General features: G+C 34.9%; 1 protein-coding gene and 1 long non-coding RNA gene across 3 annotated transcripts in view; one reads left to right on the top strand and one right to left on the bottom strand.

Annotated features, from left to right (window-relative positions):
* Positions 1-20,556, top strand: part of LOC145224510 (transmembrane protein 53-like) — a 33,982-nt gene that overhangs the window by 4,577 nt on the left and 8,849 nt on the right. The window lies entirely within an intron of this gene.
* LOC145224518 (uncharacterized) lies at positions 1,524-2,922 on the bottom strand. Its single transcript, XR_013859677.1, has 2 exons — positions 2,572-2,922; positions 1,524-2,348 (listed from the first exon to the last, which is right to left on the bottom strand). It is a non-coding gene; the product is annotated as an uncharacterized LOC145224518 (long non-coding RNA).

The following is a 20,556-nucleotide window of genomic DNA, read 5'->3' as shown; positions in this document are numbered from 1 at the left end:
TGACCGCTTTAAATATGATTTTTGCGCAGTCAACCAATGGTATACAAGCTCCAGATGTTAAACGGTTAAAGATAAACACAAACGGTTTTCACAGGTCAACTCTAAAATACATCCAGTACAGGCATACAAAATATCGTTTAAATCTGATCATAACCTCGTAAATGAGAGGCGTGCATCATAAGCGAATGCAGGGCGTGACCGCTTTAAATATGATTTTTGCGCTGTCGAATTATGTAGCCTATAAAAGCTCCAGATTATAAACGGTTAAAGATAAACACAAACGGTTTTCACAGGTCAACTCTAAAATACATCCAGTAAAGGCATACAAAATATCGTTTAAATCTGATCATAACCTCGTAAATGAGAGGCGTGCATCATAAGCGAATGCAGGGCGTGACCGCTTTAAATATGATTTTTGCGCAGTCAATCAATGGTATACAAGCTCCAGATGTTAAACGGTTTAAGATAAACACAAACGGTTTTCACAGGTCAACTCCAAAATACAGCTAGTAAACGCATACAAAACATCGTTAAAATGTGATAATAACTTTAAACCGTTTAAAATCTGGAGCCTGTACATCAGTGGTTCTCAAACTGTGGTACGCGTACCACTAGTGGTACGCCGGAACTTTTCAGGTGGTACGCAAGTAACTTTCTGCGATACCTAATTTAAGTCCAATCTAAAATTGAAACTCAACTGATCAGCCCTGGTTTGGGCGAAACTCGTGGACATTCTTTTGAAATTTCTAAATATGCTTGCCAGGTTAAGAAAATGGGCTTATTTCGCGGTATATCCTTTAAAACAGGATTTTTAGGACATTAGGTGGTACGCAGCGATACAAAAAATTGTTAGGTGGTACGCGACCTGGAAAAGTTTCAGAACCACTGCTGTACATGCTATGGGTAGACCGCGCAAAAATCATTTTACAGCGGTCATGCCCTGCGTTCGCTTATGATGCACGCCTCTCATTTACGAGGTTATGATCAGATTCAAACGATATTTTGTATGCCTTTACTGGATGTATTTTAGAGTTGATCTGTGAAAACCGTTTGTGTTTATCTTTAACCGTTTAAAATCTGGAGCTTTTATAGGCTACATAATTCGACAGCGCAAAATCATTATTAAAGCGGTCATGCCCTGCATTCGCTTATGATGCACGCCTCTCATTTACGAGGTTATGATCAGATTTAAACGATATTTTGTATGCCTTTACTGGATGTATTTTAGAGTTGACGTGTAAAAGCCGTTTGCGTTTACCTTAAACCGTTTGTCATCTGGAGCTTTTATAGGCTACATAATTCGACAGCTCAAAAATCATTTTTAAAGCGGTTATGTCATGTATTCGCTTATGATGCACGCCTCTCATTTACGACGTTATGATCAGATTTAAACGATATTTTGCAAGCGTTTACTGAATGTTGTTTAGAGTTGGCGTGTAAAAACCGTTTGCATATACCTCAAGCCGTTAGTGGTCTCAAACACGTTAAAGCCTGTACTAATGAAAATGATGAAACACCAAATGCACAGTGAGGACAACACTTTATTGATGGAAAAAGCACCTTATGAACCCAATTTCCACACTTCAACATTGTCAAGTTGAGTCCCATAGTTATATGAAAGCAGAAATAAATGGGAAGATAATAAATAATTACATTCACAGCAATTGGTTGATTGGTCAGTTAAAAACCTGCATTTACAAGTACATATAGTACATACTAAACAAGGATCTTTAAGTAAACAGACTAAAATAAAACAAAAAGGTGAAACAATATTGCACAGCTGATAATGTAATGATTTGCTAAATTATCAAGAAAATTAAACCGGATATCATGTGAAAAATGAGGTTGAACCACCCAATTGTTACAACATGCTATCATGCAGACTACTGGTCAAAACTAGAGGTTCTCAATTTATGTCTGATGAATCACTTTTACTGTCCGATTCTACATCAGAGTGCAAAACATTCTCAGAATTTACATAAGACCATAATCACCATGGAGGTAAAATAATATCAACGCCTACAAAAGTTTGAATACAAATTCTTAATTTGGGTATAAGAACTAATAAATAAACTTGCAGGCAGGTAGAACAGTGGAAAAGAAATAACACATATTCCGATTTGATTCATGTAAAACTAAAGTATGTGGTGCATATCTCGACACACAATTTTCTCCTGTGAGGCAAGTAACAGGTCATATATATACATCAATGATTTTGCTGACACTTTAAGAGAGAGCTGTTTTTGTCGACAAAATTCTTCCGCAATGAAAGAGTTTCTTCAATTTTTTTGATATGGAATGTTTCTGTTGATTTTTTCAAGCTTTAAGCATTTTTTCCGGATGGTGAACTGCAATAAAAAAATAAAGATAAAGTGTATGCTCATTTGACTTGACAATTCAGGGTTAAACAAAAGAGGCTTGAGTTTAGTCACCAATAAGCAGTCTAAGTGTTATAAAACGGAGTTAATATTCAATATTGGGGGTTTTAACTGTGCTAAAATTCAAAATAACATCAGCCAGAAATACAGAAAGAGTTGAGTTTAGAAAGGCAGTAACAAGGCAGCCACTTACTGTGAATCATTTCAATTCAAATCCAATCTACAAGCCCTCATATGACAGTGTGCTGGTCCTCACTTTGCTTCATATAAAGGTAAGAACTTGAAATTCTTCTCACTGAAAGGTCTCTTTGCATTGCTTCATTGCCAGAACCTTGATGCCAATCAGGTACTTCAATCTTGATTCTTGGCCCATTTTAGTGTTTAACATATTCATTTTACAGCTTAGAATGCATTTGTTTTTGTCTTGCTGTTTTACAATTAACTGCCATTTTGATATAAAACCCAATTTACCTGCGATTATTATCACAGCAAAAATAATATTTGCCAATAAAAAACAAATTTAATGCTCCACTGCCATTACGGATAAAACACCATTGTCATTCTGCCAGAATAAAATCGAAAAAAGGAATGCGATACGAGAGAACGTCAAGGATGGTTGCGCAACGAACGTTTTGGCCAAATCAAAATATTGACAAAATACGCTAAATTTAATACGATTTTTGAAATCTTTTCGGGCCCATTATTTTTTTTTTAAATCGCAACATTGCCTTATCTTTTAGTCTATTTTAATAATCCGTTTTCGAAAAAGTGAACCCGACTCGATAATTACAGCAAAACGCAATTAACTAACACCCACTTTGGGCCAAATGCCGAAACTGACGAAATACGCTAACTTTATTAAAAATTTTGAAATATTTTCGGGCCCATTATTTTCTTCAAATTCGCACCATTGACTCATCTTTTAGTCTATTTTATTAATCCGTTTTCAAAAAAGTGAACCCGACTCGATAATTACAGCAAAATGCAATTAACTAACACCCTCTTTGGGCCAAATGCCGAAACTGACAAAATACGCTAACTTTATTACAATTTTTGAAATCTTTTTGGGCCCATTATTTTTTTTAAATTCGCAGCTTTGCCTCATCTTTTAGTCTATTTTAATAATCCGTTTTCAAAAAAGTGAACCCGACTCGATAATTAGAGCAAAATGCAATTAACTAACACCCACTTTGGGCCAAATGCCGAAACTGACGAAATACGCTAACTTTATTACAATTTTTGAAATATTTTCGGGCCCATTATTTTTTTTAAATTCGCAGCTTTGCCTCATCTTTTAGTCTATTTTAATAATCCGTTTTCAAAAAAGTGAACCCGACTCGATAATTACAGCAAAATGCAATTAACTAACACCCACTTTGGGCCAAATGCCGAAACTGACGAAATATGCTAAGTTCAATACAATTTTTGAAATCTTTTCGGGCCCATTATTTTTTTTAAATTCGCAACATTGCCTTATCTTTTAGTCTATTTTATTAATCCGGTTTCAAAAAAGTGAACCCGACTCGATAATTACAGCAAAATGCAATTAACTAACACCCACTTTGGGCCAAATGCCGAAACTGACGAAATACGCTAACTTTATTACAATTTTTGAAATCTTTTCGGGCCCATTATTTCCTTTAAATTCGCCACATTGCCTCATCTTTTAGTCTATTTTAATAATCTGTTTTCAAAAAAGTGAACCCGACTCGATAATTACAGCAAAATGCAATTAACTAACACCCACTTTGGGCCAAATGCCGAAAGTGACGAAATACGCTAAGTTCAATACAATTTTTGAAATCTTTTCGGGCCCATTATTTTTTTTAAATTCGCAGCTTTGCCTCATCTTTTAGTCTATTTTATTAATCCGGTTTCAAAAAAGTGAACCCGACTCGATAATTACAGCAAAATGCAATTAACTAACACCCACTTTGGGCCAAATGCCAATAGGGACGAAATACGCTAAGTTCAATACAATTTTTGAAATCTTTTCGGGCCCATTATTTTTTTTAAATTTGCAACATTGCCTTATCTTTTAGTCTATTTTATTAATCCGTTTTCAAAAAAGTGAACCCGACTCGATAATTACAGCAAAATGCAATTAACTAACACCCTCTTTGGGCCAAATGCCGAAACTGACGAAATACGCCAACTTTAATACAATTTTTGAAATCTTTTCGGGCCCATTATTTTTTTTAAATTCGCAGCTTTGCCTCATCTTTTAGTCTATTTTAATAATCCGTTTTCAAAAAAGTGAACCCGACTCGATAATTACAGCAAAATGCAATTAACTAACACCCTCTTTGGGCCAAATGCCGAAACTGACAAAATACGCTAACTTTATTACAATTTTTGAAATCTTTTCGGGCCCATTATTTTCTTTAAATTCGCACCATTGTCTCATCTTTTAGTCTATTTTAATAATCCGTTTTCAAAAAAGTGAACCCGACTCGATAATTACAGCAAAATGCAATTAACTAACACCCACTTTGGGCCAAATGCCGAAAGTGACGAAATACGCTAAGTTCAATACAATTTTTGAAATCTTTTCGGGCCCATTATTTTTTTTTAAATTCGCAGCTTTGCCTCATCTTTTAGTCTATTTTAATAATCCGTTTTCAAAAAAGTGAACCCGACTCGATAATTACAGCAAAATGCAATTAACTAACACCCACTTTGGGCCAAATGCCGAAACTGACGAAATACGCTAAATTTATTACAATTTTTGAAATCTTTTCGGGCCCATTATTTCCTTTAAATTCGCCACATTGCCTCATCTTTTAGTCTATTTTAATAATCTGTTTTCAAAAAAGTGAACCCGACTCGATAATTACAGCAAAATGCAATTAACTAACACCCACTTTGGGCCAAATGCCGAAAGTGACGAAATACGCTAAGTTCAATAAAATTTTTGAAATCTTTTCGGGCCCATTATTTTTTTTAAATTCGCAGCTTTGCCTCATCTTTTAGTCTATTTTATTAATCCGTTTTCAAAAAAGTGAACCCGACTCGATAATTACAGCAAAATGCAATTAACTAACACCCTCTTTGGGCCAAATGCCGAAACTGACAAAATACGCTAACTTTATTACAATTTTTGAAATCTTTTCGGGCCCATTATTTTCTTTAAATTCGCAACATTGCCTCTTCTTTTAGTTTATTTTAATAATCCGTTTTCAAAAAAGTGAACCCGACTCGATAATTACAGCAAAATGCAATTAACTAACACCCACTTTGGGCCAAATGCCGAAACTGACGAAATACGCTAAGTTCAATACAATTTTTGAAATCTTTTCGGGCCCATTATTTTTTTTAAATTCGCAACATTGCCTCTTCTTTTAGTCTATTTTATTAATCCGGTTTCAAAAAACTGAACCCGACTCGATAATTACAGCAAAATGCAATTAACTAACACCCTCTTTGGGCCAAATGCCGAAACTGACAAAATACGCTAACTTTATTACAATTTTTGAAATCTTTTCAGGCCCATTATTTTCTTTAAATTCGCAACATTGTCTCATCTTTTAGTCTATTTTAATAATCCGTTTTCAAAAAAGTGAACCCGACTCGATAATTACAGCAAAATGCAATTAACTAACACCCACTTTGGGCCAAATGCCGAAACTGACGAAATACGCTAACTTTATTACAATTTTTGAAATATTTTCGGGCCCATTATTTTTTTTAAATTCGCAGCTTTGCCTCATCTTTTAGTCTATTTTAATAATCCGTTTTCAAAAAAGTGAACCCGACTCGATAATTACAGCAAAATGCAATTAACTAACACCCACTTTGGGCCAAATGCCGAAAGTGACGAAATACGCTAAGTTCAATGCAATTTTTGAAATCTTTTCGGGCCCATTATTTTTTTAAATTCGCAACATTGCCTCATCTTTTAGTCTATTTTATTAATCCGTTTTCAAAAAAGTGAACCCGACTCGATAATTACAGCAAAATGCAATTAACTAACACCCTCTTTGGGCCAAATGCCGAAACTGACGAAATACGCTAACTTTATTACAATTTTTGAAATCTTTTCGGGCCCATTATTTTTTTTAAATTCGCAGCTTTGCCTCATCTTTTAGTCTATTTTATTAATCCGGTTTCAAAAAAGTGAACCCGACTCGATAATTACAGCAAAATGCAATTAACTAACACCCACTTTGGGCCAAATGCCAATAGGGACGAAATACGCTAAGTTCAATACAATTTTTGAAATCTTTTCGGGCCCATTATTTTTTTTAAATTTGCAACATTGCCTTATCTTTTAGTCTATTTTATTAATCCGTTTTCAAAAAAGTGAACCCGACTCGATAATTACAGCAAAATGCAATTAACTAACACCCTCTTTGGGCCAAATGCCGAAACTGACGAAATACGCTAACTTTAATACAATTTTTGAAATCTTTTCGGGCCCATTATTTTTTTTAAATTCGCAGCTTTGCCTCATCTTTTAGTCTATTTTAATAATCCGTTTTCAAAAAAGTGAACCCGACTCGATAATTACAGCAAAATGCAATTAACTAACACCCTCTTTGGGCCAAATGCCGAAACTGACAAAATACGCTAACTTTATTACAATTTTTGAAATCTTTTCGGGCCCATTATTTTCTTTAAATTCGCACCATTGTCTCATCTTTTAGTTTATTTTAATAATCCGTTTTCAAAAAAGTGAACCCGACTCGATAATTACAGCAAAATGCAATTAACTAACACCCACTTTGGGCCAAATGCCGAAACTGACGAAATACGCTAACTTTATTACAATTTTTGAAATCTTTTCGGGCCCATTATTTCCTTTAAATTCGCCACATTGCCTCATCTTTTAGTCTATTTTAATAATCTGTTTTCAAAAAAGTGAACCCGACTCGATAATTACAGCAAAATGCAATTAACTAACACCCACTTTGGGCCAAATGCCGAAAGTGACGAAATACGCTAAGTTCAATACAATTTTTGAAATCTTTTCGGGCCCATTATTTTTTTTAAATTCGCAGCTTTGCCTCATCTTTTAGTCTATTTTATTAATCCGGTTTCAAAAAAGTGAACCCGACTCGATAATTACAGCAAAATGCAATTAACTAACACCCACTTTGGGCCAAATGCCAATAGGGACGAAATACGCTAAGTTCAATACAATTTTTGAAATCTTTTCGGGCCCATTATTTTTTTTAAATTTGCAACATTGCCTTATCTTTTAGTCTATTTTATTAATCCGTTTTCAAAAAAGTGAACCCGACTCGATAATTACAGCAAAATGCAATTAACTAACACCCTCTTTGGGCCAAATGCCGAAACTGACGAAATACGCCAACTTTAATACAATTTTTGAAATCTTTTCGGGCCCATTATTTTTTTTAAATTCGCAGCTTTGCCTCATCTTTTAGTCTATTTTAATAATCCGTTTTCAAAAAAGTGAACCCGACTCGATAATTACAGCAAAATGCAATTAACTAACACCCTCTTTGGGCCAAATGCCGAAACTGACAAAATACGCTAACTTTATTACAATTTTTGAAATCTTTTCGGGCCCATTATTTTCTTTAAATTCGCACCATTGTCTCATCTTTTAGTCTATTTTAATAATCCGTTTTCAAAAAAGTGAACCCGACTCGATAATTACAGCAAAATGCAATTAACTAACACCCACTTTGGGCCAAATGCCGAAAGTGACGAAATACGCTAAGTTCAATACAATTTTTGAAATCTTTTCGGGCCCATTATTTTTTTTTAAATTCGCAGCTTTGCCTCATCTTTTAGTCTATTTTAATAATCCGTTTTCAAAAAAGTGAACCCGACTCGATAATTACAGCAAAATGCAATTAACTAACACCCACTTTGGGCCAAATGCCGAAACTGACGAAATACGCTAACTTTATTACAATTTTTGAAATCTTTTCGGGCCCATTATTTCCTTTAAATTCGCCACATTGCCTCATCTTTTAGTCTATTTTAATAATCTGTTTTCAAAAAAGTGAACCCGACTCGATAATTACAGCAAAATGCAATTAACTAACACCCACTTTGGGCCAAATGCCGAAAGTGACGAAATACGCTAAGTTCAATACAATTTTTGAAATCTTTTCGGGCCCATTATTTTTTTTAAATTCGCAGCTTTGCCTCATCTTTTAGTCTATTTTATTAATCCGTTTTCAAAAAAGTGAACCCGACTCGATAATTACAGCAAAATGCAATTAACTAACACTCACTTTGGGCTAAATGCCAATAGGGACGAAATACGCTAAGTTCAATACAATTTTTGAAATATTTTCGGGCCCATTATTTTTTTTAAATTCGCAACATTGCCTCATCTTTTAGTCTATTTTATTAATCCGGTTTCAAAAAAGTGAACCCGACTCGATAATTACAGCAAAATGCAATTAACTAACACCCTCTTTGGGCCAAATGCCGAAACTGACGAAATACGCTAAGTTCAATACAATTTTTGAAATCTTTTCGGGCCCATTATTTTTTTTAAATTCGCAACATTGCCTCTTCTTTTAGTCTATTTTATTAATCCGGTTTCAAAAAACTGAACCCGACTCGATAATTACAGCAAAATGCAATTAACTAACACCCTCTTTGGGCCAAATGCCGAAACTGACAAAATACGCTAACTTTATTACAATTTTTGAAATCTTTTCAGGCCCATTATTTTCTTTAAATTCGCAACATTGTCTCATCTTTTAGTCTATTTTAATAATCCGTTTTCAAAAAAGTGAACCCGACTCGATAATTACAGCAAAATGCAATTAACTAACACCCTCTTTGGGCCAAATGCCGAAACTGACGAAATACGCTAACTTTATTACAATTTTTGAAATCTTTTCGGGCCCATTATTTTTTTTAAATTCGCAGCTTTGCCTCATCTTTTAGTCTATTTTATTAATCCGGTTTCAAAAAAGTGAACCCGACTCGATAATTACAGCAAAATGCAATTAACTAACACCCACTTTGGGCCAAATGCCAATAGGGACGAAATACGCTAAGTTCAATACAATTTTTGAAATCTTTTCGGGCCCATTATTTTTTTTAAATTTGCAACATTGCCTTATCTTTTAGTCTATTTTATTAATCCGTTTTCAAAAAAGTGAACCCGACTCGATAATTACAGCAAAATGCAATTAACTAACACCCTCTTTGGGCCAAATGCCGAAACTGACGAAATACGCTAACTTTAATACAATTTTTGAAATCTTTTCGGGCCCATTATTTTTTTTAAATTCGCAGCTTTGCCTCATCTTTTAGTCTATTTTAATAATCCGTTTTCAAAAAAGTGAACCCGACTCGATAATTACAGCAAAATGCAATTAACTAACACCCTCTTTGGGCCAAATGCCGAAACTGACAAAATACGCTAACTTTATTACAATTTTTGAAATCTTTTCGGGCCCATTATTTTCTTTAAATTCGCACCATTGTCTCATCTTTTAGTTTATTTTAATAATCCGTTTTCAAAAAAGTGAACCCGACTCGATAATTACAGCAAAATGCAATTAACTAACACCCACTTTGGGCCAAATGCCGAAACTGACGAAATACGCTAAGTTCAATACAATTTTTGAAATCATTTCGGGCCCATTATTTTTTTTAAATTCGCAACATTGCCTCTTCTTTTAGTCTATTTTATTAATCCGGTTTCAAAAAACTGAACCCGACTCGATAATTACAGCAAAATGCAATTAACTAACACCCTCTTTGGGCCAAATGCCGAAACTGACAAAATACGCTAACTTTATTACAATTTTTGAAATCTTTTCAGGCCCATTATTTTCTTTAAATTCGCACCATTGTCTCATCTTTTAGTTTATTTTAATAATCCGTTTTCAAAAAAGTGAACCCGACTCGATAATTACAGCAAAATGCAATTAACTAACACCCACTTTGGGCCAAATGCCGAAACTGACGAAATACGCTAACTTTATTACAATTTTTGAAATATTTTCGGGCCCATTATTTTTTTTAAATTCGCAGCTTTGCCTCATCTTTTAGTCTATTTTAATAATCCGTTTTCAAAAAAGTGAACCCGACTCGATAATTACAGCAAAATGCAATTAACTAACACCCACTTTGGGCCAAATGCCGAAAGTGACGAAATACGCTAAGTTCAATGCAATTTTTGAAATCTTTTCGGGCCCATTATTTTTTTAAATTCGCAACATTGCCTCATCTTTTAGTCTATTTTATTAATCCGTTTTCAAAAAAGTGAACCCGACTCGATAATTACAGCAAAATGCAATTAACTAACACCCTCTTTGGGCCAAATGCCGAAACTGACGAAATACGCTAACTTTATTACAATTTTTGAAATCTTTTCGGGCCCATTATTTTTTTCAAATTCGCAACATTGCCTCATCTTTTAGTCTATTTTAATAATCTGTTTTCAAAAAAGTGAACCCGACTCGATAATTACAGCAAAATGCAATTAACTAACACCCACTTTGGGCCAAATGCCGAAAGTGACGAAATACGCTAAGTTCAATACAATTTTTGAAATCTTTTCGGGCCCATTATTTTTTTTAAATTCGCAGCTTTGCCTCATCTTTTAGTCTATTTTATTAATCCGTTTTCAAAAAAGTGAACCCGACTCGATAATTACAGCAAAATGCAATTAACTAACACTCACTTTGGGCTAAATGCCAATAGGGACGAAATACGCTAAGTTCAATACAATTTTTGAAATATTTTCGGGCCCATTATTTTTTTTAAATTCGCAACATTGCCTCATCTTTTAGTCTATTTTATTAATCCGGTTTCAAAAAAGTGAACCCGACTCGATAATTACAGCAAAATGCAATTAACTAACACCCTCTTTGGGCCAAATGCCGAAACTGACGAAATACGCTAAGTTCAATACAATTTTTGAAATCTTTTAGGGCCTATTATTTTAACCCTGTTCGCCTACAATTTTTATTTTGCCGGTATTGGTTGAAAGCCACTACACCAACGTCAAGGTTCCGACAGCAGTAGTGGTTTGATTTTTTGCAGATAAAATCTTTGTTTGGACAAATTTAGTAGTTTAACCATTACAATGTACTGTTGTTTTTTGGGCTATGGTTACAATTTCCTGACCAATTATTTGTCCAAACAAAGAAAATAAAACTGCTAGCTTTCATGCAGTGCATGCACATAGCGCAACATTGTAACATGGAAATGCAGTTTTTTCATGCAATGCGATTTTTTTTCATGCAATTTTTTGATGGAATCATTTAATACGAAGATCAACATTTGTATTCGTTTTTAATATCATTGAAAAGTTTTTGTCGACATACCCATTTCTACGTACGACATATTCTTCACCTTCATGTATATAAGCTTCCAAATTTAGTACGTGGGTTAAAAACAAGTTGACATCAGAAGGAGTATTTTCAAGCGCGGAAGAAATCGAACTTCCTGATGGCGAATATTCAGATTTCAGTTCTTTTCCCACATAAGATTCTCTAAATATTTGTTGTCCAATAATACGCTGCCGCACGCGAGAACGACAGAATTTGTGATCAACAAAGCGCACAACATTCTCAAGGCATTCTTTATTTAAACCCTTACAAAACCTAAATTCTTGATTTATGCGAATCAGTTCACTTCTGCGCTTTTCATGAAACAAACACATACGATAACACTCGGGTAAGCATTTGGCTTCATTAAACGTTTTGGAAAGAATTGTATGCAGACTGTGAGCAATATACTTGTACGTTTCTTTTGTTTCTGAGTGTAGGTTTTCAAAGTCCGAAATCAGAATTAAATTGTCGTCAACTGATTGCTGTAGATCTATGTCTTTGCTGACAACAATGTCTTTCGTTGTAACAGATGACAAGTTGCAGTGACGTCGCCGTCTAACTATTACTTTAACTGACGTCGTTGGAGTTAGAGTTTTGGCAATTGCGTCAACATCTCCGCCGATTCGTTTTTAAAAAAACAGGCAACTTCCAGTCAGAATGTTTTCTTTTTCGCATTCAAATAATGTCCGTTTTACCATTTTATCATTGAAGAGGGTTAATCCTGGTTCATCAAATCTATAGCACTCGTAATGACCAGATGCAACGTTAGATCCCATATGAACTACCACAGAAACTAACTTGTAAGGATACGTTTGCGAAAAACATTGTAAGGATAGAGTTCTATCAGGGTTTACTGAAGTACAACACTTCTTTTGCAAAAACGTCAAAACGTTGCGAACAATTTCTTTGAATGCCCTATGAATATTCTTAAATTTCTTGCCGTTTAAAATTTCTGATGCCAATAACGTGGAGATGTATCCATATTGATCAGCACGAAAATAGTTACAAAGACGAACAACTCGTGCAATATAATGATCAACAGCCTTGTCTGTTAACCAACCAAGCGTTGTATCGGAGTGGGACTTATATGCGTTTTGCGTCAAAGCTGTGTACGTAGAACCAATTGGCTTAGGACAAATAGAGCACAAATCCAGCCATGATAACGTTTGATTACATGGCATAACAAGAGCCGAATTTGCAATTGTTACTGGGTTTAAAGGAACTTTATTCCAAACGAGACCTGCTACGGGTTTACACGTTGCAACAACATCGTCATTATTGGGACAAAATATGAAAGCAGGAATAACTGGGGTGTCTGTCATTTCGGTACTGTCCTGTAACGAAGTTGCCTTATTTTGATATTTTAGCTGTTTCACGAAACCTTGTGACGAGTAAAAACTGGTCGCATTGCGTTTTCTGTTCTTAAACCTAGACACAACCATAGGCATCGAAGTTGTAAACGGAACCAATTGTGTTTTCGAGACTTTTTTAGGAGTTGTTGTAAGGTGTTGCACAGAGTCGGCGAACTGTTTTTGTAAAACCTTTATGGCGTTGAAGTATTTTACCACGAAGTCGTCAATTCGCCCTACACGCTTGCCATCAATAAAATTAACTTTCATGTCTCCGAAATGTTCTTCAATTATACCTTGAGTTTGATTGTTTACCATAATAGTTTGGTGACCAGCTTGTTGCAAAATTTCACACTTTTTGAAAAATGCTTCGTACGCATCAAGTTGTTCGCTTGAAAGATTGCCTTTTGTGTCATGCCGAGTTAAATCTCCAAGCATTAACTGCGAGGTTGCGCAAATTCTACTTAAAATAATTTCCAGTACCTTCTCTCACAACTGAGGGTTGCAATAAACATTTTCGTCGCAATTGGTATACATGTGATCCTTGCACACCTGCGAAGTATTAAAATTATCTAAGTTATTTTTGTACCTAACGTAAAACGGTGAATGACGTTCCTGCAATCTGTCGGACGACTTGCAAGCATAAAAATAATCAGTGCTATCGTCGCTGCCGTTCTTACCATTGCCATCGTCGGTGTAGTCCCGTAGCCGAAATAATTGAAGGCGTTTAAAATGTTTTTCAACCAACGCAGAGGTTTTTTTACAGTTTGTCAAAATGTAAAAACTTTCTACGACCTCATCTAGTTCAGGTAGCGTCGTGCATGAAAACATTACGTTAATACAAAACAAGTAAGTTGTAACGATTTTACGCTTATTGCTGTATTTATGGCATAAACACTTGGCAGCTTTCATGGCATGACTGTAGCAATTATGAAAGATAGTTTTGGTCAAGTCAACCTCGTCAAATCTCCCGGTCACAATTTTGAAACAGCGGTTGTAAAAGTCTAATCGCGTTTCATGCAATATCGCTTTCAATGCAGCGTTCCACATAGCCATTGACCCATCAACTACAATTAGCGATGGTTTTTTAGCACGAACACAAATTTTAGCCACGTCGAACAAAAAGTTTTTCAGCAAATGACTAATTGTATTTGCATCATGTAAACAACTGACACATGTTGTTACGGGAAGGGGAGTTCCACCTTGTGTTGGGTTTGTAATTAATAAGGTGTACACCTGAAAGTCGGAATAATTTTCAAAACGTCGCAAAATGCTTCCTGTCGAATCGTAGTACGCAATATCAAAAACACAAATTTGATTGAAAGTTTTTACCTGCGCATCGGAATACATTACGACCATTGGCGGATGAACAGAAATGTGTCTGATAAAGTATTGGCTTTCCTTTTCCATTTCTAAGCGTAAAGTATTTAGGTACCACAATTTGCTTATTCGGCGACCTAGACTTCCTTCACTTTTAATATTATTCAATACAGATTGGGACGGCAGATATGTGTGCGCACCTAACCAACGTTCTTCCGGTTCCATTTGGTCGTAAAGTTCTCTGTACTCTTTAACAGCGGTCTTCGTTTGCATGCTTTGGGATTAATAAAATAGACTAAAAGATGAGGCAAAGCTGCGAATTTAAAAAAATAATGGGCCCGAAAAGATTTCAAAAATTGTAATAAAGTTAGCGTATTTCGTCCCTATTGGCATTTGGCCCAAAGTGGGTGTTAGTTAATTGCATTTTGCTGTAATTATCGAGTCGGGTTCACTTTTTTGAAAACAGATTATTAAAATAGACTAAAAGATGAGGCAAAGCTGCGAATTTAAAAAAAATAATGGGCCCGAAAAAATTTCAAAAATTGTATTGAACTTAGCGTATTTCGTCAGTTTCGGCATTTGGCCCAAAGAGGGTGTTAGTTAATTGCATTTTGCTGTAATTATCGAGTCGGGTTCACTTTTTTGAAAACGGATTAATAAAGTAGACTAAAAGATGAGGCAATGTTGCGAATTTAAAAAAATAATGGGCCCGAAAAGATTTCAAAAATTGTATCGAACTTAGCATATTTCGTCCCTATTGGCATTTGGCCCAAAGTTGGTGTTAGTTAATTGCATTTTGCTGTAATTATCGAGTCGGGTTCACTTTTTTGAAAACGGATTAATAAAATAGACTAAAAGATGAGTCAATGTTGCGAGTTTAAAGAAAATAATGGGCCCGAAAAGATTTCAAAATTTTTAATAAAGTTGGCGTATTTCGTCAGTTTCGGCATTTGGTCCAAAGAGGGTGTTAGTTAATTGCGTTTTGCTGTAATTATCGAGTCGGGTTCACTTTTTTGAAAACGGATTAATAAAATAGACTAAAAGATGAGGCAAAGCTGCGAATTTAAAAAAAATAATGGGCCCGAAAAGATTTCAAAAATTGTAATAAAGTTAGCGTATTTCGTCAGTTTCGGCATTTGGCCCAAAGAGGGTGTTAGTTAATTGCATTTTGCTGTAATTATCGAGTCGGGTTCACTTTTTTGAAAACGGATTAATAAAGTAGACTAAAAGATGAGGCAATGGTGCGAATTTAAAAAAATAATGGGCCCGAAAAGATTTCAAAAATTGTATCGAACTTAGCGTATTTCGTCCCTATTGGCATTTGGCCCAAAGTTGGTGTTAGTTAATTGCATTTTGCTGTAATTATCGAGTCGGGTTCACTTTTTTGAAAACGGATTAATAAAATAGACTAAAAGATGAGGCAAAGCTGCGAATTTAAAAAAAATAATGGGCCCGAAAAGATTTCAAAAATTGTATTGAACTTAGCATATTTCGTCAGTTTCGGCATTTGGTCCAAAGAGGGTGTTAGTTAATTGCATTTTGCTGTAATTATCGAGTCGGGTTCACTTTTTTGAAAACGGATTAATAAAGTAGACTAAAAGATGAGGCAATGGTGCGAATTTAAAAAAATAATGGGCCCGAAAAGATTTCAAAAATTGTATCGAACTTAGCGTATTTCGTCCCTATTGGCATTTGGCCCAAAGTTGGTGTTAGTTAATTGCATTTTGCTGTAATTATCGAGTCGGGTTCACTTTTTTGAAAACGGATTAATAAAATAGACTAAAAGATGAGGCAAAGCTGCGAATTTAAAAAAAATAATGGGCCCGAAAAGATTTCAAAAATTGTATTGAACTTAGCATATTTCGTCAGTTTCGGCATTTGGTCCAAAGAGGGTGTTAGTTAATTGCATTTTGCTGTAATTATCGAGTCGGGTTCACTTTTTTGAAAACGGATTAATAAAGTAGACTAAAAGATGAGGCAATGGTGCGAATTTAAAAAAATAATGGGCCCGAAAAGATTTCAAAAATTGTATCGAACTTAGCGTATTTCGTCCCTATTGGCATTTGGCCCAAAGTTGGTGTTAGTTAATTGCATTTTGCTGTAATTATCGAGTCGGGTTCACTTTTTTGAAAACGGATTAATAAAATAGACTAAAAGATGAGTCAATGTTGCGAGTTTAAAGAAAATAATGGGCCCGAAAAGATTTCAAAATTTTTAATAAAGTTGGCGTATTTCGTCAGTTTCGGCATTTGGCCCAAAGAGGGTGTTAGTTAATTGCATTTTGCTGTAATTATCGAGTCGGGTTCACTTTTTTGAAAACGGATTAATAAAGTAGACTAAAAGATGAGGCAATGGTGCGAATTTAAAAAAATAATGGGCCCGAAAAGATTTCAAAAATTGTATCGAACTTAGCGTATTTCGTCCCTATTGGCATTTGGCCCAAAGTTGGTGTTAGTTAATTGCATTTTGCTGTAATTATCGAGTCGGGTTCACTTTTTTGAAAACGGATTAATAAAATAGACTAAAAGATGAGGCAAAGCTGCGAATTTAAAAAAAATAATGGGCCCGAAAAGATTTCAAAAATTGTATTGAACTTAGCGTATTTCGTCACTTTCGGCATTTGGTCCAAAGAGGGTGTTAGTTAATTGCATTTTGCTGTAATTATCGAGTCGAGTTCAGTTTTTAGAAACCGGATTAATAAAATTGACTAAAAGATGAGTCAATGTTGCGAATTTAAAGAAAATAATGGGCCCGAAAAGATTTCAAAAATTGTATCGAACTTAGCGTATTTCGTCCCTATTGGCATTTGGCCCAAAGTGGGTGTTAGTTAATTGCGTTTTGCTCTAATTATCGAGTCGGGTTCATTTTTTCGAAAACGGATTGTAAAAATAGACTAAAAGATGAGGCAATGGTGCGAATTTGAAGAAAATAATGGGCCCGAAAAGATTTCAAAAATTGTAATAAAGTTAGCGTATTTCGTCAGTTTCGGCATTTGGCCCAAAGAGGGTGTTAGTTAATTGCATTTTGCTGTAATTATCGAGTCGGGTTCACTTTTTTGAAAACGGATTAATAAAGTAGACTAAAAGATGAGGCAATGGTGCGAATTTAAAAAAATAATGGGCCCGAAAAGATTTCAAAAATTGTATCGAACTTAGCGTATTTCGTCCCTATTGGCATTTGGCCCAAAGTGGGTGTTAGTTAATTGCGTTTTGCTCTAATTATCGAGTCGGGTTCATTTTTTCGAAAACGGATTGTAAAAATAGACTAAAAGATGAGGCAATGGTGCGAATTTGAAGAAAACGATGGGCCCGAAAAGATTTCAAAAATTGTATTGAACTTAGCGTATTTCGTCAGTTTCGGCATTTGGCCCAAAGAGGGTGTTAGTTAATTGCATTTTGCTGTAATTATCGAGTCGGGTTCACTTTTTTGAAAACGGATTAATAAAGTAGACTAAAAGATGAGGCAATGGTGCGAATTTAAAAAAATAATGGGCCCGAAAAGATTTCAAAAATTGTATCGAACTTAGCGTATTTCGTCCCTATTGGCATTTGGCCCAAAGTTGGTGTTAGTTAATTGCATTTTGCTGTAATTATCGAGTCGGGTTCACTTTTTTGAAAACGGATTAATAAAATAGACTAAAAGATGAGGCAAAGCTGCGAATTTAAAAAAAATAATGGGCCCGAAAAGATTTCAAAAATTGTATTGAACTTAGCGTATTTCGTCACTTTCGGCATTTGGTCCAAAGAGGGTGTTAGTTAATTGCGTTTTGCTGTAATTATCGAGTCGGGTTCACTTTTTTTGAAACCGGAATAATAAAATAGACTAAAAGATGAGTCAATGTTGCGAATTTAAAAAAAATAATGGGCCCGAAAAGATTTCAAAAATTGTAATAAAGTTAGCGTATTTCGTCAGTTTCGGCATTTGGCCCAAAGAGGGTGTTAGTTAATTGCATTTTGCTGTAATTATCGAGTCGGGTTCACTTTTTTGAAAACGGATTAATAAAGTAGACTAAAAGATGAGGCAATGGTGCGAATTTAAAAAAATAATGGGCCCGAAAAGATTTCAAAAATTGTATCGAACTTAGCGTATTTCGTCCCTATTGGCATTTGGCCCAAAGTTGGTGTTAGTTAATTGCATTTTGCTGTAATTATCGAGTCGGGTTCACTTTTTTGAAAACGGATTAATAAAATAGACTAAAAGATGAGGCAAAGCTGCGAATTTAAAAAAAATAATGGGCCCGAAAAGATTTCAAAAATTGTATTGAACTTAGCATATTTCGTCAGTTTCGGCATTTGGTCCAAAGAGGGTGTTAGTTAATTGCATTTTGCTGTAATTATCGAGTCGGGTTCACTTTTTTGAAAACGGATTAATAAAGTAGACTAAAAGATGAGGCAATGGTGCGAATTTAAAAAAATAATGGGCCCGAAAAGATTTCAAAAATTGTATCGAACTTAGCGTATTTCGTCCCTATTGGCATTTGGCCCAAAGTTGGTGTTAGTTAATTGCATTTTGCTGTAATTATCGAGTCGGGTTCACTTTTTTGAAAACGGATTAATAAAATAGACTAAAAGATGAGGCAAAGCTGCGAATTTAAAAAAAATAATGGGCCCGAAAAGATTTCAAAAATTGTATTGAACTTAGCATATTTCGTCAGTTTCGGCATTTGGTCCAAAGAGGGTGTTAGTTAATTGCATTTTGCTGTAATTATCGAGTCGGGTTCACTTTTTTGAAAACGGATTAATAAAGTAGACTAAAAGATGAGGCAATGGTGCGAATTTAAAAAAATAATGGGCCCGAAAAGATTTCAAAAATTGTATCGAACTTAGCGTATTTCGTCCCTATTGGCATTTGGCCCAAAGTTGGTGTTAGTTAATTGCATTTTGCTGTAATTATCGAGTCGGGTTCACTTTTTTGAAAACGGATTAATAAAATAGACTAAAAGATGAGGCAAAGCTGCGAATTTAAAAAAAATAATGGGCCCGAAAAGATTTCAAAAATTGTATTGAACTTAGCGTATTTCGTCACTTTCGGCATTTGGTCCAAAGAGGGTGTTAGTTAATTGCGTTTTGCTGTAATTATCGAGTCGGGTTCACTTTTTTTGAAACCGGAATAATAAAATAGACTAAAAGATGAGTCAATGTTGCGAATTTAAAAAAAATAATGGGCCCGAAAAGATTTCAAAAATTGTATTGAACTTAGCATATTTCGTCAGTTTCGGCATTTGGCCCAAAGAGGGTGTTAGTTAATTGCATTTTGCTGTAATTATCGAGTCGGGTTCACTTTTTTGAAAACGGATTAATAAAGTAGACTAAAAGATGAGGCAATGGTGCGAATTTAAAAAAATAATGGGCCCGAAAAGATTTCAAAAATTGTATCGAACTTAGCGTATTTCGTCCCTATTGGCATTTGGCCCAAAGTTGGTGTTAGTTAATTGCATTTTGCTGTAATTATCGAGTCGGGTTCACTTTTTTGAAAACGGATTAATAAAATAGACTAAAAGATGAGGCAAAGCTGCGAATTAAAAAAAAATAATGGGCCCGAAAAGATTTCAAATTTGTATTGAACTTAGCGTATTTCGTCACTTTCGGCATTTGGTCCAAAGAGGGTGTTAGTTAATTGCGTTTTGCTGTAATTATCGAGTCGGGTTCACTTTTTTTGAAACCGGAATAATAAAATAGACTAAAAGATGAGTCAATGTTGCGAATTTAAAAAAAATAATGGGCCCGAAAAGATTTCAAAAATTGTATTGAACTTAGCATATTTCGTCAGTTTCGGCATTTGGTCCAAAGAGGGTGTTAGTTAATTGCATTTTGCTGTAATTATCGAGTCGGGTTCACTTTTTTGAAAACGGATTATTAAAATAGACTAAAAGATGAGGCAAAGCTGCGAATTTAAAAAAATAATGGGCCCGAAAAGATTTCAAAAATTGTATCGAACTTAGCGTATTTCGTCCCTATTGGCATTTGGCCCAAAGTGGGTGTTAGTTAATTGCGTTTTGCTCTAATTATCGAGTCGGGTTCATTTTTTCGAAAACGGATTGTAAAAATAGACTAAAAGATGAGGCAATGGTGCGAATTTAAAGAAAACGATGGGCCCGAAAAGATTTCAAAAATTGTAATAAAGTTAGCGTATTTCGTCAGTTTCGGCATTTGGCCCAAAGTGGGTGTTAGTTAATTGCGTTTTGCTGTAATTATCGAGTCGGGTTCACTTTTTAGAAAACGGATTATT

The sequence above is a fragment of the Phallusia mammillata genome, chromosome 4 (genome assembly GCF_965637545.1).
Source record: "Phallusia mammillata chromosome 4, kaPhaMamm4.hap1.1, whole genome shotgun sequence".
Lineage (NCBI taxonomy): Eukaryota > Metazoa > Chordata > Ascidiacea > Phlebobranchia > Ascidiidae > Phallusia > Phallusia mammillata.
This window is presented reverse-complemented; position numbering and strand designations above follow the sequence as displayed.